Source organism: Dendrobates tinctorius, unplaced genomic scaffold, assembly GCF_039654945.1.
Source record: "Dendrobates tinctorius isolate UK_male_01 unplaced genomic scaffold, ASM3965494v1 ptg000102l, whole genome shotgun sequence".
Lineage (NCBI taxonomy): Eukaryota > Metazoa > Chordata > Amphibia > Anura > Dendrobatidae > Dendrobates > Dendrobates tinctorius.
This window is the reverse complement of record NW_027361770.1, coordinates 34,788,895-34,809,816: the sequence shown is the minus strand read 5'-3', so window position 1 is coordinate 34,809,816 and position 20,922 is coordinate 34,788,895. Positions and strand designations below refer to the sequence as shown.

At 42.9% G+C, this 20,922-nt stretch overlaps 1 protein-coding gene across 2 annotated transcripts in view; it reads right to left on the bottom strand.

The window, feature by feature from the left end:
• LOC141099767 (NFX1-type zinc finger-containing protein 1-like) overlaps window positions 1-20,922 on the bottom strand; it is a 486,056-nt gene that overhangs the window by 372,965 nt on the left and 92,169 nt on the right. The gene's annotated exons all lie outside the window — the stretch shown is intronic.

Below are 20,922 nucleotides of genomic sequence, written 5' to 3'. Positions count from 1 at the left end.
CATAGCAAACTTGTACATTACTGCATTTATGGCATTTAGGAGAAGCAAGCAAATGGCAAAGGTTACGCACATCTCCTTTTCTACCTCATCTTGCTTTGCTGTTTTACATACCGCACATTCCCAGAATTCAATAAATGATGAACTGTTTAATTTAAAATTACAGTAAAATTCCTTTAAGAAGTTGTGTAGATTATCAAACAGTAAGGCTATGTGCACACGTTGCGGATTCTGCTGCGTTTCCGCAGCGGTTTTGGCCCTGCGGAAACACAGCAGTTCCGCAGACCAAGTACAGTACAATGAAACCCTATGGGGTTTCAAAAACGCTGTGCTGACGGTGCGGCTTTTTCCGCGCGGTTTTGCTGCGGTTTACAAACCGCAGCATGTCAATTGTTTGGGCGGATTCCGCAGCGGTTTCACACCTTTAACATATTAGAGGTGTGAAACCACAGGGCAAAACCGCAGACCAAACCGCAGAAAAACCGCAGGTCACTTTACCTGCGGTTTTACCTGCGGTTCCGCGCGGAAAAACCCGCAGGTGATTCTGCACCGTGTGCACATAGCCTATGAAGCACGTTCATAAGGGCAGAGAAGCGCCAGAAAGAAAATCTAATCTGCCAATGCAAACAAAATATGTTCTAATCATCACTTAGTTTTTTTCAGTTACAAAAATGTTGTACTTGCTCCATTCTTCTTGATCTGCTGCTTCTTATTTTGTGATGCACCACATTATATTACAGTTATGTGTTAGGAACATATGCTATATGACAAACAATCTGTCTGATACTAATGTGGGCAGTATTTTAAATTCCAGCTGAATGACAAAGTACGGTATGTAATTTGTTTAAAACATTTTTACCATTGGATTGTACAGTATTTTGTAGCTTATCGATATTATATATGGTTACACTGTAAGAAATGTGTGTCCGATACTATTATTCCAATAGTGCACTCACATATACGTACAATAGTTGGTACATAGGTCGTATAGATGGAAATGTATTTACCATATTTATTTAAAGAGAACCTTTCACCAAGTGTGGAACAAGACACAATGTAATAGTGTCTGCAAGCAGAATTAAACTTTTTTGTTTATAATTTTGCCTCTCCATTGCAGAGATATTAGTGATCAAAGTACTTGGCACCTAAACAGTTAGAAATGTTTGTCCAAGTGGGCATTGCCAGAGAGATTGCACTAGGGGCGTGTATTTCTTCCTCTTTTGAATGTTCACCAATCATAAGAAGACAGAAACATAATGGGACAAGAAGTACATACCCACAGTAGCTCAGAACAGGTTCATTGTGTGACATGTATTGTCAACCAGTCTGATCTCCTCACTGTAATTAACAGAAAGCTTTCAGTTCTCATCTCCAGCAGTCAGTGTGGGAGAAGGGCAGTGATGCAGAGTTGAGTCTCATTACAAACACTTCTAGTAGCTCTCCAATCATGAAAAAGAGGAAAAAATCCAACAACCGCAAAATCCCCCAGAAATATGTAAAACATCACATTTTATTAGGCCTTATTAAAATATAGAAAAGAATTAAAATGACATATTAACACTAAGTCAATGCGTTTCGAGCTGTACAAGCTCTTAGTCCTGACAAGTAGCGTATAAAAAGGATAAGGTTATATAGAACATGCTCCAGAAAGGGGCGTGTGGAAAACATCATGATTGTCCTCATTATTAACCCTATGTGTCACACTGAAGACAAGATTATTTACATATATGTTCATTCACATAGACAGATTTTATAAATGACAAAACTAAATAAGAAAATTAATATGTACAAATATTATCCATAAAGCCACACAATAATGAATATGTGAAATTAGTTTTATCATTTCACCTGGGTGTATTTCATGAAAATGCCTGGATAAACCAGACATGGAATGTTTAATTTTCAAGGAGTCAGGAACTGCATCGTATGTTCTGATATATTAATCTTTTATTTTCGTCTAGTGAACAGATATATTGCATGCAACACACACAGCACTCTACTGAGACCACAACATGTGTGATGTTGCAATCAATAAACGTTTTAATATCATATGCACGTTTGGAGTCTGATTACTAAAAAAAAAGATTTTTTTTCCTATATTTACATAAACCACACCTTGAGTGCCCACAGCAAAAATTGCCTTTATACAATAGCCACATTATGTTTGATTTATCCTTGTTGCCTGTAACCAGGCTGGGTGAGAGGATATTAAAAAAAAAATAGAAAACCATGAAAAAATGGTCCCCTAAAATATAACTTTTAATTATGAAAAGCTAAAAACATGTTTCAAATACATATATATATATATATATATATATATATGTAAAAAACAACAAATAGGGAGTTAGTCTTAACCAGGGAAAGTTAAACTTTTATCCTGATGTGGCCTTCTGATCCCCTGATGAACCCCTAAGAATTTCAAGGGGGGGAAATGCGTTGGGTACTAATTTAGGATGCTGCTACATGTTACCTCATTATGGTTTGTGCTTGATTAAGGCTTGAATATGACAATGGGAATTCCTGCCACGGAGATGGTGAACTCCTCTAAGACAACCAAGATGAGCATATGACTACTTACCCTGATCCCTTATAATGCTTATGGATATGTCGACAAAGGAGCCTCGCTCCGAAACACGCGTCGGGGAGACGCGCCGTGTCCCTGTCTGACCACACGAGTGTCCACTCAGGTAATTACCGGGTATCCATCCCCGCTCCTTTGCGCTCTCTCCTGCCTGTTTGCACGAGTGTCCATACAGTTGATATTGGGTATTTACCCGCGCTCTGGTGCTCTTTCTTTCTCCCCCCCCCCTCGGTTACATTCTGTGATGGCGTTACTGTATTATTACCGGTGGGGGTTTGGTATCTATTACATATAGCTATTAGCTCTTATTGATTGGTGATATTGTATGATTCTATGGATACCATGGGAGTTATGGCAGAGATTAGTGAGAATTCTATTAATCCTTATCTTGGTTATCTCGCTCAAATCTAGATATAATACATCGATGGAGTGATCTGCTAAGGGGTTAGTTTAATATCAAGGGTCACATCCTCTGGGATAGGAATATAACCTAATTTAAATTCAACCTTTTAGTGCCTGGATTATGGTGATTTAAGGATGGAATACTTATTATTGGAGAGTTACCTCTATATTGATGTGGCATATTCAACTTCATTGATCTGCTGTGTTTACAGCGTACTATATATAGATACTGTTTAGTGCGTTTTTTTTGTCAGGTCTTTGGAGCGTCTTTCAGCACTGTTGCACTTTATTGTCTTCTGCACCTGTTCCCCCATTTTCCCTGTTTTGTTCTGGTTTTTTGATAAAGCGATATCTTGCTATACTATTTTGGATCTAGATGTCGTATTTCGTGTGGTCATCCACACTTCTGTTCTGCATTGTAACGATGGGTCCTTAAATGTCCGCTCCTTTTTGAAAACAGCACCTATTTATGGATATTGATTAAAGCATGCTGTTTTTTACCTTTGCTGTGATATTATACCAATTTTCTGTGTTATGCACAGGGTGTTGCTTCGGTAACATGGACTACAAGGCCAGGGAGAAATCCTGGCTAGGACAAGTAGATGAAGTCTTTGGACATGACGGGACCAGTGGTATGAGGGCTGGTGTACACAGGAATGATGTTACATTTGAATCTGTCCAAAAAAATGTTAATCAAAAGAACAAAGATCTGGTGGAACAGAATTTTTCTTGAGAAGTGCATTGTCAAAAACATGATACCCAGGGGTCTCCAGGTCCGGGTGCTACCCACCTTCCCTATTGATGATGCCGACTTTGTATATGGGTGGGAGGATGCATGTGGGACATGCTCTATGACTCTTATGAAATTGTTAGTGGGGCTAAATACCAAAACAATTGATAGTCTGGATAAGGACATTGATTAAACCCTGACTGAGTTGCGAGCTAATTGCTCAGCAGAACAACTAAAGTTGTATGAGGATGTTTCGGAAAAAGCAGTGGATACGGTGGTGAAAAAGATTAATCAGACGCAGACATCTAAATTTAATATAGATCTGAAGGATTACCAAAACAAAAGTGTATATTATTGGAGAAAACCAACGACACATGCACCATCGCTACATCGTAGTACATCCAACACCTCAGTATCCTCCCTTAGTACACAGTCGGATGCCTCCACCTCCTCATTTGTTACTCGTTCCGGCATGAATTATGGGAGAATGAGAAATTATAATTATCATCCTTACAAGAGAAAGAAGAATCGCTCTACAGAGGGCTCCGGCCAGTGATAACAAGGTAATTAATCTGAGTAGTCACGTACTTACACAAGCGGACTGTACCTTGTTACACAAAGGTTATCTTTTTCACCTGTGGCGGGCTTTAATGGGTTTACAGCTATCAAAGATTTGAATATTTTTGCCAGATCCCTTCTTTTTAAGCGATTCTTCTTTGATGATAATTTATATACATTGTTCCCCACAGAAGAACAGTCGGCACTGAGAACTCTCGAAGATTTATCAGAGGAACACCTAACTCCTGAGGGAGGTAAGATACCTCCCTCCTTGAAGATATGTTCAAAGAAATTCCCCCCCTTTCGAATTGCAGTGCGATAGACCTCTTTGTGAAGGTGGTGACTAATGAATTTCTGAATGTACCACAATACATCCAAAAAGATAATTTGTCTGGGGAGGAGAGGAGACGGCTAGCATACCTGAAAGGCCTCCCTGATGTTGTGATCAAACCGGTGGACAAGGGGGGTAACATTGTAGTATGGTCTAAACAGGCCTATGAGAAAGAAGCGATGCGTCAATTGAATAATACTACGTGCTACAAGAGATTAACATTTAACCCCTTGTCCACCTTTTGCTCGCAGCTCAGGGTGATCCTAACGAGGGGGTTGGAGGCCAAAATTATAACCAAGCAATTGTGGTCTACGCTGTTTGTGGTTGAATCCACCATTCCCACATCTGGAGTGTGTGAATAAGTGGCTGGACTCAATACTCCAACCATTAGTTGAAGATCTGCCCTCATACTTAAAGGACACAAACCAACTTTTGCGTAAGACTGATGGCCTCACCTTAGATGATGACACGTTCCTCTGTACCATGGACGTGGAATCACTATATACTAATATCCGACATGAGGATGGCCTGCAGGCTACAGAATTTTTCTTATCCATGTCTAAGATCTCATTGGGTTTGAGGACCCTGGTTTTAGAGGTCCTGGAATTTGCCTTGACCCATAATTTTTTCCTCTTCAGGGGGTCCTTTTTCCTGCAGCTCCAGGGGACAGCGATGGGGGCGGCCTATGCGCCCTCATATGCAAATCTGTTCCTGGGGCTGTGGGAGAGGGACCTCCTGATGTCAGATCGACTGTCATCTATGGAGCGCATCCTTTTATGGACGCGTTACATAGATGACATTTTTTTGATCTGGCAAGGGGATAGTGGACTACTAGAAGAGTTCATTGGACATCTAAATGACGGTAATCGCAACATACATCTTACCGCCACTTTTGATAAATTCAAAGTGGAGTTTTTAGATGTGTTGATAAGTAGGGATGGAGAAGGGACTGTTCAGACCACCATCTATAGAAAACCGACGTCTACGAACATGCTTTTGCACGCATCCTCCTCTCACCCACCACATATGGTACGGTCGGTACCCATAGGGCAGTTCCTGCGCCTTCGACGCATTTGTTCAACGATGGAAGAATTTGAGGATCTGGTCAGGGATATGATGACTCGTTTTTCAGAGAGAGGTTATAGCAACCGTTCCATTAAAAGAGCGTATTTACGTGCTAAATTTAGTGACAGGAATGCTCTTTTGTACAAACCAAGAGATGCACCAGTCAAGTCAGACGTTGTGAGGTTTATTACTAATTTTAATTACCGTTCAGAACAGATGCGGACCATTTTGAAGAAATCTTGGCCAATTTTAAAAACAGACCCAATAATTGCGAAAATCATTCCCGATACACCACAGATTACGTTTAGGAGGGCCAAAAATCTGGGAGATCATTTGGTACATAGCCACTATGTTGGGGATCCCCCTAGGACATTTCTGGATAACTTTACACGCAAGAAGGGTGGCGGCAGTGCCGCCTGTGGCCACTGTGTGGCATGTGCCAATATGGTGAGATAGGATACATTTACAGATTCTTCGGGTAATAAGGTATACAAAATATCGAAATCTATTACGTCTATGTCTCAGAACGTGGTCTACTATGCCACATGTCCCTGTTCCCTAATCTATGTTGGGTTGACTACCCGACAACTTAAGATTAGGGTCAGGGAGCATGTTTTAGGCATTGAGGCCGCAGCTAATGAAACTGATGTACATCTGCTAAAAACGATTCCGAGACATTTTAAAATCTTCCATGACTGTAATAGTAAAGGCCTCAAAGTAAGGAGAATTGATATGGTGGATCCGGGGATACGGGGTGGGAGAATATCCCAACGCCTTGCCCAAAAGGAGACACGGTGAATTTGGGCTTTGAATGCGGTCCATCCACTAGGGTTGAATAAAAACTTATCATATGCTCCATTCCTGTGACACCTCTTTCTGTGGGGCAGTGTTGCGGTGGACATATGTGCTACAGTGCTGTATTTGTTTTTAATTTAATTTTAATTTTGTGTTGCTTGAATAATTTTTAGATTTTCTTCTTGCGCTTGGAAGGGATCTGATGAATGTGCCTCTTCAACATGTGTTTCTCGTCGGGGAAGAAGATCTTTGGATTCTCCTAATGAAGTTCTCCCAATTGAGATGATATGGAGAATAGAGATACTTATGCTATGGAGGACTCCTGCATTACCTACAATTTTATGTGAAGTGACTCATTATCTATCCTGGATCTATATGATTGTGTGTTTAGATTAAGAGAATTGTATGCTGTTTAGATATATAACCTTGCGATATTATAGATATTATGATGATTGTCTCTTATTAGTTGCTGTTACTATGTTTTTTATAACTACATAGTTTACCTTTTTGGTAATTGGTGAGATACAGATATATCTTTTTAGGCAATTTTATATTTTCTAATGATGATCTGTTCTGTGAGGCCCTTTTTGGATATATGCCATCTAATAATCCTATTCTTTATATCGGTTGTGATAATTTGCTACAACAAGGGTTCTTTTACATAAAGCACCTATGGGGTTAATACGTTTTGAACATTCTTATTCTTTTTTTCTCTCTCATGTTGGTTCCCCTATGAGAACTTTTATGGCCATGTCAGCGTCCCTATGACGCATGCGCACCATGCCCCGGGCGTGTATGGTGACCGCGGTGTCTTTATGTATGGGGCGGACCCCGGTAATCCTCCGGAGCCTCCCACTGCATGACGCGGCGTGCACTTTGCTCTCCGGGTTGTCATGGCGACGCACGCGTCACTTCCGGTACGCGTCAGAGGCCTTCCAGTCCGGCGCTATTTTAATCTCTGCACTCTCCTCTCTATCACGCCCCCTGATGAAGGAGCCTCGCTCCGAAACGCGCGTCGGGGAGACACGCCGTGTCCCTGCCTGACCGCACAAGTGTCCACACAGGTAATTACCGGGTATCCATCCTCGCTCCTTTGCTCTCTCTCCTGCCTGTTTGTACGAGTGTCCATACAGTTGATATCGGGTATTCACCCCCGCTCCAGTGCTCTTTCTTTCTCCCCCTTTTTTTTTCCCCCCTCGGTTACATTCTGTGATGGCGTTACTGTATTATTACCGGTTGGGGTTTGGTATCTATTACATATAGCTATTAGCTCTTATTGATTGATGATATTGTATGATTGTATGGATACCATGGGAGTTATGTCGGAGATTAGTGAGAATTCTATTAATCCTTATCTTGGTTATCTCGCTCAAATCTAGATATAATACACCAATGGAGTGATCTGAAAGGGGTTAGTTTAATACCAAGGGGCACATCCTCTGGGATAGGAATATAACCTAAATTAAATTCAACCTTTTAGTGCCTGGATTATGGTGATTTAAGGATGGAATACATATTATTGGAGAGTTACCTCTATATTGATGTGGCATATTCAACTTCATTGAACTGCTGTGTTTACAGCGTACTATATATAGATACTGTTTAGTGCGTTTTTTTGTCAGGTCTTCGGCGTGTCTTTCAGCACTGTTGCACTTTATTGTCTTCTGCACCTGTTCCCCCATTTTTCCTGTTTTGTCCTGGTTTTCTAATAAAGTGATATTTTGCTATACTATTTTGGATCTAGATGTCGTATTTCGTGTGGTTGCCTATACTTCTGTTCTAGTTAAATATCTGTATAAAACCTATTATCAAATCAACCAGCATTAGGCGTACATACGTGCATAGTTGGTTTTGCTTCTAAATCTTAGCCAGCTAGGTACTTAATACTGTTGGTGATTAAATATTAACCAGCTCACCATAACTTTGATTCAATCATTCTCTTTGCGTAATTTGTATTCTACAGGTATCAGGGTGTTTTGGAAGGATCCATATACTTTTTAATAGGGACATAACAGGGTCATCAAGGACAGCCGCTGGCGAGTCGGCGCTCCATACCGTAGAAACAAAGGGTGCCAACCTCCATTGTCATCAATAGGTCAGAGGGAGCTTGTGGATGGTTTCCGACAGAATTTAAGACATATGTCCCAGTGTAGTAAAATTATGGTTTATTTTGATGCATTTGGAAGTACAAGGTTACTTTTTCTTCAGGAAAACCACATGTAATACATGCGCGGAAACCATCCACAAACTCCCTCTGAACTATTGATATCTGATGGTCACTAGCTGACCCGTGGATCTGCTGCAGCTTATATTGCACTATATGCTGTTTTTTCATATTAAACAGGTGAGTTTAATCTGAGTGTAAAGCTCACAATGTTTCTCGGATAAGATCCTATTTTGCGCTGATGTCTCCTACAGTTTTCCTTGGAAACCTCCATTGTCAAGCAGGACACAGTATAGGGAATTTTGTTTAAGTCTCTCTAGTTTATATATTAACGCTTTAACATCCCATGATGTACATATCCAACATTGAACGTCACCCCGTTTGGTGTGGGCTCATCGCCGGACCCCACACCTTTTTCAGCACATGACAGCTGTCATGTGCCCCTAACAGCCACGGGTGGAATCGTGATCCACCTGCAGCTGTTAACATGTTAAATGTCGCTGTCAATCTCTGACAGCAGCATTTAACATGCACGCGACCCCTCTGTGACTGTCATTGCCAGATGACTATGAGTGCCACCGAGAGGTTGGCGCTCACAGTAAGTGAGTATTTATGCTACATAGAGCAGGGCTGATCGCAGCTTCTAGTCTCCCATGGAGACTATTGAAGCAAGTAAAAAGTTTTAAAAAAATGTTAAAATGTTTTAAAAATATAAAAGTTCAAATCACCCCCATTTTCCCCATTCAAAATAAAACAAAAAAATAAAAAAATACACATATTAAGTATCGCCGCGTTCAGAATCACCCGATCTATGAATATATAAAAAGAATTAATCCAATCAGTAAATGGCGTAACGAGAAAAAAATCAAAACGCCAGAATTAAGTTTTTTGGGTTGCTGCAACATTGCAATGAAATGCTATATAGGCGATCAAAAGATCGTATGTACACCAAAATAGTATCAATAAAAACATCAGATCAGCGTGCTAAAAATAAGCCCTCACCAAGCCCCAGATCCCGAAAAATAGAGAGGCTACAGGTCTTGGAAAATGATGTCTTTTTTTTTACAAACTTTGGATTCTTTTTTCACCACTTAAATAAAAAAAAAACACCTATACATATTTGATACCTATGAACTCATAATGACCTGGAGAATGATAATGGCAGGTCAGATTTAGTATTTAGTGAACATGGCAAAAAAAAAAAAATTGTGGACTTGCACTTTTATTTACATTACCGCACTTTGATTTTTTTTTTCTTTTTCCAGTACAAAATATGGTAAACTCAATGGTGCTGTTCAAAACTACAACGTGTCCATCAAAAAACAAGCCCTCACATGGCCATATTGACAAAAAAATAACAAAGTTATGGTTCTGGGAAAAAGGGGAGCAAAAAATGGAGACGCAAATACGGAAATACCTCTGGTCCTTACGGGGTTAATGTAACTTTCCCTGATTAAGACTCACTCCCCATTTGTTATTTTTTTCTTATCTATATGTATTTGAAACATTAATATGTTTTTAGCTTTTCATAATTAACCCCTTACCTACAATTGACGTAATATTCCGTCCATGTGACCATGGACCTAATTACCATGGACGGAATATTACGTCATCGCGATCAGCGGCGCCCACGTGGTTAGCGCCGCTGATCGCGGCCGAGTGTCAGCTAATTATCATAGCTGACACCCGGCACAATGTGTCAGGGGCGGTCACGGACCGCCCCCGACACGTTAACCCCTTGCACACCGCGATCAAACGCGATCGCGGTGTACCGGGGGTTAAAGGGAAGCATCGGCAGGGAGGGGGCTCCCTCCGTGCTTCCCTGAGCCCCCCACGGCAGCGCAATGTGCACCGCTGCTGCGGGGGGCTCCTTTCCTCCAGGCCCCCGAATCCAAGATGGCGACGGGGGCCTTCGGGGGCCTGAGGAAGCTGGCTTCCTCAGTGCCTGCAAAGCGCAGGCATGAGGAAGCCTTCAGCAGTGCCTGTGTCAGATCGCTGATCTGTCACAGTGATCTGTGATGTGACAGATCAGCGATCTGTCACAGGACAGTGATGTCCCACCTGGGACAAGGTAATAAAGTAAAAAAAAAAAAAAAAGTGTTAAAAATAATTAAAAAAAAATCGCTAAATAAATTAGTAAAAAAAAAAAAATATTCCCCAATAAATCCATTTTTTCAAAATAAAAAAAACCAAAAACAATAAAAGTACACATATTTGGTATCGCCGCGTCCGTAATGACCTGCCCTATAAAACTGTCCCATTAGTTAACCCCTTTAGAGAACCCCTTAAAAAATAAAAATAAAAAACGAAGCAAAAAATAATGATTTATTATCATACCACCGAACAAAAAGTGCAATAACGCGCGATCAAAAAGACGCATATAAATATGCATGGTACCGCTGAAAACGTCATCTTGTCCCACAAAAAACGAGCTGCCATACAGCATCATCCGCAAAAAAATAAAAAAGTTATAGCTCGCAGAATAAAGCGATACAAAAATAATTATTTTTTATATAAAATTGTTTTCATTGCAAAAAAACGACAAAACATAAAAAAACGACCTAAATGAGGTATCGCTGTAACCGTACTGACCCGAAGAATAAAAACGCGTTATCAATTTTACCGCACGTGGAACGGTGTAAACGCACCCCCCCAAAAGAAATTCATGAAACGCTGGTTTTTGTTCATTCTGCGCCCCAAAAATCGGAATAAAAAGCGATCAAAAAATGTCACGTGTCCGAAAATGGTACCAATAAAAATGTCAACTCGTCCCGCAAAAAATAAGACCTCACATGACTCGGTGGGTCAAAATATGGAAAAATTATAGCTCACAATATGTGGTGATGCAAAAACTATTTTTACAATAAAAAGCGTCTTTTAGCGTGCGACAGCCGCCAAACATAAAAACCGCCATAAATCGTAAATCAAACCCCCCCGTTATCACCCCCTTAGTTAGGGAAAAATAATAAAACTAAAAGAAAATGTATTTATTTCCATTTTTCCGCTAGGGTTAGGGTTAGGGTAGGGTTAGGGTTAGGGCTAGGATTAGGGTTAGGGCTAGGGTAAGGGCTAGGGTTAGGGTTAGGGCTAGGGTTAGGGCTAGGGCTCAGATTAGGGTTAGGGGTGTGTTGAGGTTAGGGTTGGAGTTAGAATTGGGGGTTTCCACTGTTTGGGCACATCAGGTGCTCTCCAAAGGCAACATGGCGTCTGATCTCAATTCCAGCCAATTCTGCGTTGAAAAAGTCAAATGGTGCTCCTTCCCTTCCAAGCTCTGCCATGTGCCCAAAGAGTGTTTTACCCCCACATGTAGGGTATCAGCCTACTCAGGACAAATTACAAAACAACTTTTGGGGTCCAATTTCTCCTGTTACCCTTAGGAAAATAAAAAATTGGGGGCAAAAATATAATTTTGCGGAAAAAAATGTTTTTTTTATTTTCACGCCCAGGCGTTATAAACTTCTGTGAAGCACTTGGGGGTTCAAAGTGCTCTCCACACATCTAGATAAGCTCCGTGGGGGGTCTAGTTTCCAAAATGGGGTCACTTGTGGGGGGTTACCACTGTTTAGGTACATCAGGGGCTCTCCAAATGCACATGACACCCGCAGACCAATCCATCAAAGTCTGCATTCCAAAACGTCACTACTTCCCTTCCGAGCCCTGACGTGTGCCCATACAGTAGTTTTCTCCCACATATGAGGTATCAGCGTACTCAGGACAAATTGGACAACAACTTTTGTGGTACAATTTCTCCTGTTACCCTTGGGAAAATAAAAAAATGGGGACTAAAAGATCATGTTTGTGGAAAAAATACGATTTTTTTATTTTCACGCCCGGACGTTATAAACTTCAGTGAAGCACTGGGGGGTTCAAAGTGCTCACCACACATCTAGATAAGTTCCTTGGGGGGTCTAGTTTCCAAAATGGTGTCATTTGTGGGGGGTTTCTACTGTTTTGGTACATCAGGGGCTTTCCTAACGCGACATGGTGTCCGATCTCAATTCCAGCCAAAAACGTCAAATGGCGCTGCTTCCCTTCCGAGCTCTGCCATGCGCCCAAATAGTGGTTTACACCCACATGTGGGGTATCAGCGTACTCAGGATAAATTGCACAATATCTTTTAGGGTCCTGTTTCTTTTGGAAAAATAAGAATTGAGGGTGAAAAGATCATTTTTGTGGAAAAAATATGATTTTTTAATTGTACTGCTGTACGTTATAAACTTCTGTGAAGCCCTTGGGGGTTCAAAGTTCTCACCACACATCTAGATAAGTTCCTTGGGGGGTCTAGATTCCAAAATGGTGTCATTTGTTGGGGGTTTCCACTGTTTTGGTACATCAGGGGTTTTCCAATCGCGACATGGTGTCCGATCTCAATTCTAGCCAAAAACGTCAAATGGCGCTGCTTCCCTTCCGAGCTCTGCTATGCGCCCAAATAGTCATTTACACCCACATATGGGGTATCAGCGTACTCAGGACAAATTGCACAATAACTTTTAGGGTCCTGTTACCCTTGGAAAAATAAAAATTGGGGGTGAAAAGATCATTTTTGTGGAAAAAATATGATTTTTTAATTGTACCGCTGTACGTTATAAACTTCTGTGAAGCCCTTGTGGGTTCAAAGTTCTCACCACATATCTAGATAAGTTCCTTGGGGGGTCTAGTTTCCAAAATGGGGTCACTTGGGGGGTTTCCACTGTTTAGGTACATCAGGGGCTCTCCAAACGCGACATGGCGTCCGATCTGAATTCCAGCCAATTTTGCATTGAAAAAGTCAAACAGCGCTCCTTCCCTACTGAGGTCTGCCATGCGCCGAAACAGTGGTTCCCCCCCACATATCAGGTATCAGCGTACTCAGGACAAATTGCACAATAACTTTTGCAGTCCAATTTCTCCTGTTACCCTTGGTAAAATAAAGAAAATTGAACCTGAAGTATTTTTTTTGTGAAAAAAAGTTAAATGTTCATTTTTTTTTTAATATTCAAAAAATTCCTGTGACGCACCTAAAGGGTTAATAAACTTCTTGAATGTGGTTTTAAGCACCTTAAGGGGTGCAGTTTTTAGAATGGTGTCACTTTTGGGTATTTTCTATCATATAGACCCCTCAAAGTGGCTTCAAATGTGAAGTGGTCCCTAAAAATAAAATGGTGTTGCAAAAATGAGAAATCGCTGGTCAATTTTTAACCCTTATAACTTCCTAACAAAAAAAAATTTTGGTTCCAAAATTGTGCTGATGTAAAGAAAACATGTGGGAAATGTTATGTATTAAGTTTTTTGTGTGCCATATCGCTGTGATTTAAGGGCATAAAAATTCAAAGTTGGAAAATTGCGAAATTTTCAAAATTTTCGCCAAATTTCCATTTTTTTCACAAATAAACGCAAGTTATTTGAATGCAATTTTACCACTACCATGAATTACAATATGTCACGAGAAAACAATGTCAGAATCACCAGGATCCATGAAAGAGTTCCAGAGTTATGACCTCATAAAGGTACAGTGGTCAGAATTGTAAAAATTGGCCCGGGAGTTAACGTGCAAACCACCCTTGGTAGTGAAGGGGTTAAAAGTTCTATTTTAGGGGACCATTTTTTTGTGGTTTTGTTTTTTGGAACTAGGGACCTTCACCTATCTTGTTTTTGTGAGAGTGTATTACCAAGGAGGCAGCTCCAAAGAAGGAATTTTTATGGATTAGCCGTTCGCTGCCAGACCATCACTCCTCACAAGTTGTGTGCTTTAAAACATTTATTTCCCAACGCGTTTCAAAGTTAAAAACTTCTTCCTCAGGGGATGACATGTACATGTCATCCCCTGAGGAAGAAGTTTTTAACTTTGAAACGCGTTGGGAAATAAATGTTTTAAAGCACACAACTTGTGAGGAGTGATGGTCTGGCAGCGCACGGCTAATCCATAAAAATTCCTTCTTTGAATCTGATGATTTATGGCCACGGCGTGGTCATTTGGATGTGCAGCAAGCTGACTTTGTTCCTTTATGCTTAATACTCTCCTACACAGGGTGAGTATAACTTATTGTTTTACTTTCTCATTTTCTCGGGTAAGACCCTATTGCGCTCTTTTTCTTTCAGTTTTCAAGGAGGCAGCTCGGCGCACAGAAAAATTAACTCCAGAAGACAAGATTTGTGATAGGATTTCATCATGATACAGTGCAGGTAAGTTTTTGCGTATGATGTTTTCAATATGATAGTAACTAGAACTTTATGTAATTGTAAACGTAATTTGATGGGAATAATCATGTTTATTATTTTCTCTGTTACCAAACAAAAGTTGTCTAGTTTTAGATTTTGCAATGGCTTGTGCTCTAGTTAGTAAAGGTTTGCAATAGCGTTGGGAAGAAAATAATTGTGGATGATGTCTCATTCATTGTCAAAACATATGTCATCAGAACAAGTTCTATCAGCTATGACAACTTCACTGACCGGAAAAAAATGTATAACGTGGGATGGGTGTCAACTGCAGAACGGAATTGCCGCTAATTGGTTTTCTATAGATGTCAGTATCAATTGATCTCTTAATAGGATTTTCTCTTAACAAAACATCTAGAAGGGAGTGAGGTGAGTATGGCATTCAACCGTAAATCTGAAGTTAATGTCATTGAGAAAGCTAGATGTCATGGTCCAGTCCGGAGTTTATCTTCTGCTGTCTTCACTCCGGACTGGTCATGCGGGGGTTAGTCTCCTCAGCCTCGTTCTGGAGCTAGCTGGGCTATTTCAATGCCTCACAGCCTGCTGACCAGTGTTAGTGATAGCTCAAGCTTGCAGTTTAGAGCCGCTGACCCTTGTACCCTGGTGATCCTCCTGCCTTTGACTGATATTCACATGTATGACCCGGACTGATTTCTGACCCCGTCTCTTGGTATTCGTCTCTGCTGTTACGTTCCCTCTCTGGCATCTGACTCCCTGGCTTGTACCCCGACCACGTATTTCGTCTCACGTTTTGGACCCGTGCTCATGTTCTGGCTTTCTGACTCTCGGCTTTGGTATTTTGACTACGTGTATTGCTGCTCCTTCTGGTACGTCTGTTCTTGCTAGTTTCTGACTCGGTTCGTCTGACTATTCTCTCTCGTTACCTGTGGCACCTGTGCTGTTGCTCAGGGTTGCTGCTCTTAGTGTGTAACCTCTCTTCCCTCACCAGCTCCCCCTGGTGGAGGTTTCACTACATTATCACTAACCACACATTTAAACGGGATTTTGCATTTTTTTTTCTTTGGCCATGGATCTGCTGCATAACTTGGCAGATCAAGTGTCCAGTTTGATGCAGATGGCGCAGGACTTTTCTGTGAATCATCAGTCCCTTGTCATGTCTCAGACCCACTTACAGAGAGAACTGACTGAGACTATTAAGACCATGCACGGAAACACTTCTCATATTGTTTGTCCGCCAGGTGACTCTGTAGATGTTATTTTGCACTCTCCTGAACCCTCAGTTAAACTTCCTGACACATTTTCTGGCGAAAAAGATAAATTTCATATATTCAAGGAGAGTTGTAAATTATGGTTTTCTCTTAGACCCCGATCGTCTGGGGATGAGACTCAGCGGGTGGGGATTGTTATCTCATTACTTAGGGAGGGTCCCCAATCCTGGGCTTTTTCGTTGCCCCCTACTGCCCCTGAAAGGATGTCGGTAGATAGGTTCTTTGAGGCCCTAGGACTTATCTATGACGAACCGGACCGTGTTAGGGTGGCAGAGGACACTATTTTGGGTCTGGGGCAAGGGAAGCACTCAGCCGAATGGTACAGCTCCGAATTCCGTCGATGGTCCACTGAGGTGTCCTGGGACGACTCTGCACTGAGATGTCTGTTCAGGAAGGGACTGTCGGATTGCTTGAAGGATGCTCTGGCTCTCCATCCATCTCCCAGTTCATTGGAGGAGGCTATGAGTCAGGCTATCCATATGGATCGGAGACTGCGGGAAAGAGGTGTTACTCAGCGAGGGTTTCCGTTTCCCTGCTAACCCTGATGTTTTGCTTCCATCTGAACCTATGGAGGTGGGAGCCACCAACCCCCAGGAGAAAGAGAGGAGACGGCGACGTGATGGAAAATTGTGTTTTTACTGCGGAGATCCCGGACATTGGAAAAAAGACTGCCCCTCCTGTCCTCCGACTAACAAAGCGGCTGAGTCTGGGTGATAATCGTGGAGGTCACCCAGACTCTCAGGTACCTTTTTCTTCCTTTTCAAGAGTACTGCTAAAGGTGGAACTTGGTGTTGAGAACGGCTTTTTCCATACTTCGGCTCTCGTAGACTGTGGGTTATCCCTGAACCTGATTGACTCTAAGCTGGTAGCTCGCTGTAGATTAGGGACAGTTAGGTTGGGGACTCCCTTAAAAATTGTGGCTATTGATTCTACACCTCTCACTAAGGATGGTCTCCATTTCAGTTCTAAAGAATTTACCCTCAGGGTGGGGGCCCTACACCAGGAGCGCATGTCATGCTTTGTTTTGGATAACCTCCCTGCTGGCCTGGTGTTAGGGTTTCCCTGGTTGCAACGGCATAACCCAGTTATTGACTGGGGGTCCCGGGATATTGTTAAATGGGGACCTGGGTGTTCTGAAAATTGTCTTGCTACTGTGTCTATGTCATCTGTCAACCTGGAGGGTATTCCGGAGTACCTAAAGGGTTTTAAGGATGTGTTCTCCGAAAAGGAGGCTGAGGTTCTACCACCACACCGCCCATTCGATTGTGCCGTGGATCTTGTTCCCGGTGCCAAATTGCCCAAAGCCCGGCTGTACAATCTCTCCGGCCCTGAGTGGGCTGCTATGAAGGAGTATATCTCTGAGAGCCTCCGTAAAGGGCATATACGGCCATCTGTCTCTCCCGTGGCAGTGGGGTTCTTTTTTGTAAAAAAGAAGGATGGTGGTTTACGCCCATGCCTCGATTTTCGAGAACTGAATAAAATAACCATAAGAAACGCTTACCCTCTCCCACTGATACCTGATTTGTACAATCAATTGTCGGGGGCCAGGTGGTTCTCTAAGATGGACCTCAGGGGAGCATACAATCTCATCCGTATGCGGGAGGGGGATGAATGGAAAACTGCGTTTCTCACCTCTGAGGGTCTGTTTGAAAATTTGGTTATGCCCTTCGGTTTGACTACCGCACCAGCGGTATTCCAGAATTTCATTAACCATGTTTTTTCTGATCTTATTGGACATTTTGTAGTTGTTTATCTTGACGATATACTTATATATTCTTCTGATAGACAAAGTCATATGGGTCATCTTCATGTGGTACTCCAGAGGCTCAGGGAGAACTCACTCTTTTCTAAATTGGAGAAGTGTTCATTTTTTACTCAAGAAGTGTCCTTTCTAGGGGTCATCCTTTCCGCTGAGGGGCTTTGTATGGACCCTAGGAAGGTACAGGCCATTGTGGATTGGGTGCAACCCAGAGATCTCAAGGGTCTTCAGCGATTTCTGGGTTTCCCCAATTATTACAGAAAATTCATCAAGGGGTTCTTTCAAGTGGTCAAAACCCTCACTGATCTCACCCAAAAGGGAGCGGATCTTAAAAATTGGTCAGCTCCAGCTGTGGCGGCGTTTTCTTTGTTAAAAGAACGTTTCATGACTGCTCCGGTACTGGTGCAACCTGACTTGTCTAAACCATTCATCGTAGAAGTGGATGCCTCTGAGGTGGGAGTGGGGGCTGTGTTGTCCCAGGGGCCCACCACATTAACAAACTTAAGACCCTGTGCCTTCTTTTCTAAAAAATTTTCCTCTGCTGAAAGGAATTATGATGTGGGTAACCGAGAGTTGTTGGCCATTAAATTGGCTTTTGAAGAATGGAGGCATTTTTTGGAAGGGGCTGTCCATCGTATCACCGTCATTACAGATCACAAGAATCTGTCTTACATCGAATCCGCCAAACGTCTGACTCCGAGACAGGCAAGGAGGTCACTTTTTTTTTCCCGATTTCAGCCTAGATCCGGTATCGCCTCCGGAGCCTCCTTCCTCCATTCTTTAGCGCGGGGTGGTGGTGGCTTTGGTGTCCCAGAGATTGGAGCAGGAGATTCGTGAGGCCCAATCTCTTGCTCCCCCGTCCATACCTGAAAATAAGCTCTTTGTGCCTGTCCAGTATCGGTTAAGGGTGCTTCGGGAGTTCCACGACTCAGTTCTGAGTGGGCATCAAGGAATCTCGGCCACTCGTAAAGCCATCACTAGGCTGTTCTGGTGGCCCTCGTTGACTTCTGACGTCACTGGTTTTGTGTCCTCCTGTGAAACTTGTGCCCGCGCTAAAGCCTCCCACAACCGGCCGGCCGGGGAATTGGTGCCACTGCCAATTCCGGATAGACCGTGGACTCACCTGTCCATGGATTTTATCACCGATCTCCCACCCTCTAATGGCAAAACCGTGATCTGGGTAGTTGTGGATAGGTTCAGTAAACAAGCACATTTTGTACCCTTAACGGGCCTTCCTAATGCTGAGACTCTATCTAAGCTATTCATTGAGCATGTGATTCGGTTGCATGGTGTGCCTGTCAGTGTGGTGTCTGATAGAGGGGTGCAATTCGTGTCAAAATTCTGGAGAGCTTTTTGTAAAAGTCTGGGCATCAGTCTGACCTTTTCATCGGCCAACCATCCAGAGATCAATGGTCAGACTGAAAGGACCAATCAGTCTTTAGAGCAGATCCTGCGGTGTCTTGTCACATCCAGACAGGATGATTGGTGCTCTGTGATACCGATGGCGGAATTCGCCTTCAATAATCGTGTCAATCAGTCTACTGGTACTTCTCCTTTCTTCTGCAACTATGGGTTTCACCCTCATTTTGGTGAATTCTCCAGACTAGATTCGGAGTGTCCAGGGGCTGATTCAGCCTTTTTGCGGTTGGAGGAGGTTTGGAGGGAGGTTCAGAGAAACATTGGGGAGGCTCAGGGCAAATATACGTTTTTTGCGGATAAACGACGCTCGGTGGGGCCGACTTATCAGGTGGGGGATAAGGTATGGTTATCCACCAAAAACATAAGGCTGAGAATTCCCTCTGCTAAGTTGGGTCCCAAGTTTATTGGTCCGTATGAGATCCTAGAGGTGATTAATTCTGTGGTTTTTCGTCTGCGGTTGCCTCCGTCATTACGGATTCCTAATGTGTTCCATAAAGCGCTTCTGAAGCCGTCGGTGCCTTCCTCTGACGAGTCTCCCTCGCACCCGCCGCCTGTTATGGTAGATGGGCAGACCGAGTACGAGGTGGAACAGGTGGTGGATTCTCGCATGCTCCGTCGTTCACTTCAGTACTTGGTCCATTGGAAAGGATACGGTCCTGAGGATCGGTCATGGGTGCCGGCGTGTTCGGTCCATGCGGATCGGTTGGTCCGGGCCTTTCACGCTCATCATCCAGGGAAGCCTGGGGGTCCAGTGGCCCCCCATTGAGAGGGGGGTACTGTCATGGTCCAGTCCGGAGTTTATCTTCTGCTGTCTTCACTCCGGACTGGTCATGCGGGGGTTAATCTCCTCAGCCTCGTTCAGGAGCTAGCTGGGCTATTTCAATACCTCACAGCCTGCTGACCAGTGTTAGTGATAGCTCAAGCTTGCAGTTTAGAGCCGCTGACCCTTGTACCCTGGTGATCCTCCTGCCTTTGACTGATATTCACGTGTATGACCCAGACTGATTTCTGACCCCGTCTCTTGGTATTCGTCTCTGCTGTTACGTTCCCTCTCTGGCATCTGACTCCCTGGCTTGTACCCCGACCACGTATTTCGGCTCACGTTTTGGACCCCGTGCTCATGTTCTGGCTTTCTGACTCTCGGCTTTGGTATTTTGACTACGTGCATTTCTGCTCCTTCTGGTACGTCTGCTCCTTCTGGTACGTCTGCTCCTGCTAGTTTCTGACTCGGTTCGTCTGACTATTCTCTCTCGTTACCTGTGGCACCTGTGCTGTTGCTCAGGGTTGCTGCTCTTAGTGTGTAACCTCTCTTCCCTCACCAGCTCCCCCTGGTGGAGGTTTCACTACACTAGAAAAGGCAGACATTTAACAAATACTAACAAAACTACGGTAACAAACTGTTGATCCACAAAGGAGACTCTATTGTTATTCTGGATAATTTCTTATACCACAAACTAGTCATGGATCTTTTGTCAGACTCTCATCCACATACCATAAGTTAACTTGTGATCCTACCAATCGTATAGTTACTTGTTGTGAATTCTCTCTCTGGCTTCCCTCTAGTGATTACTGAAGATAGTGGAGCTGGTCAGATTGAGAGTTCTCTTTCTGGGCTCCCTCTGGTGGTTACTGGAGGTAGTGGAGCTGATCTGATTGACAGAGGCTTGCCACCTGATAATGAGGAAGACTATTGGAGA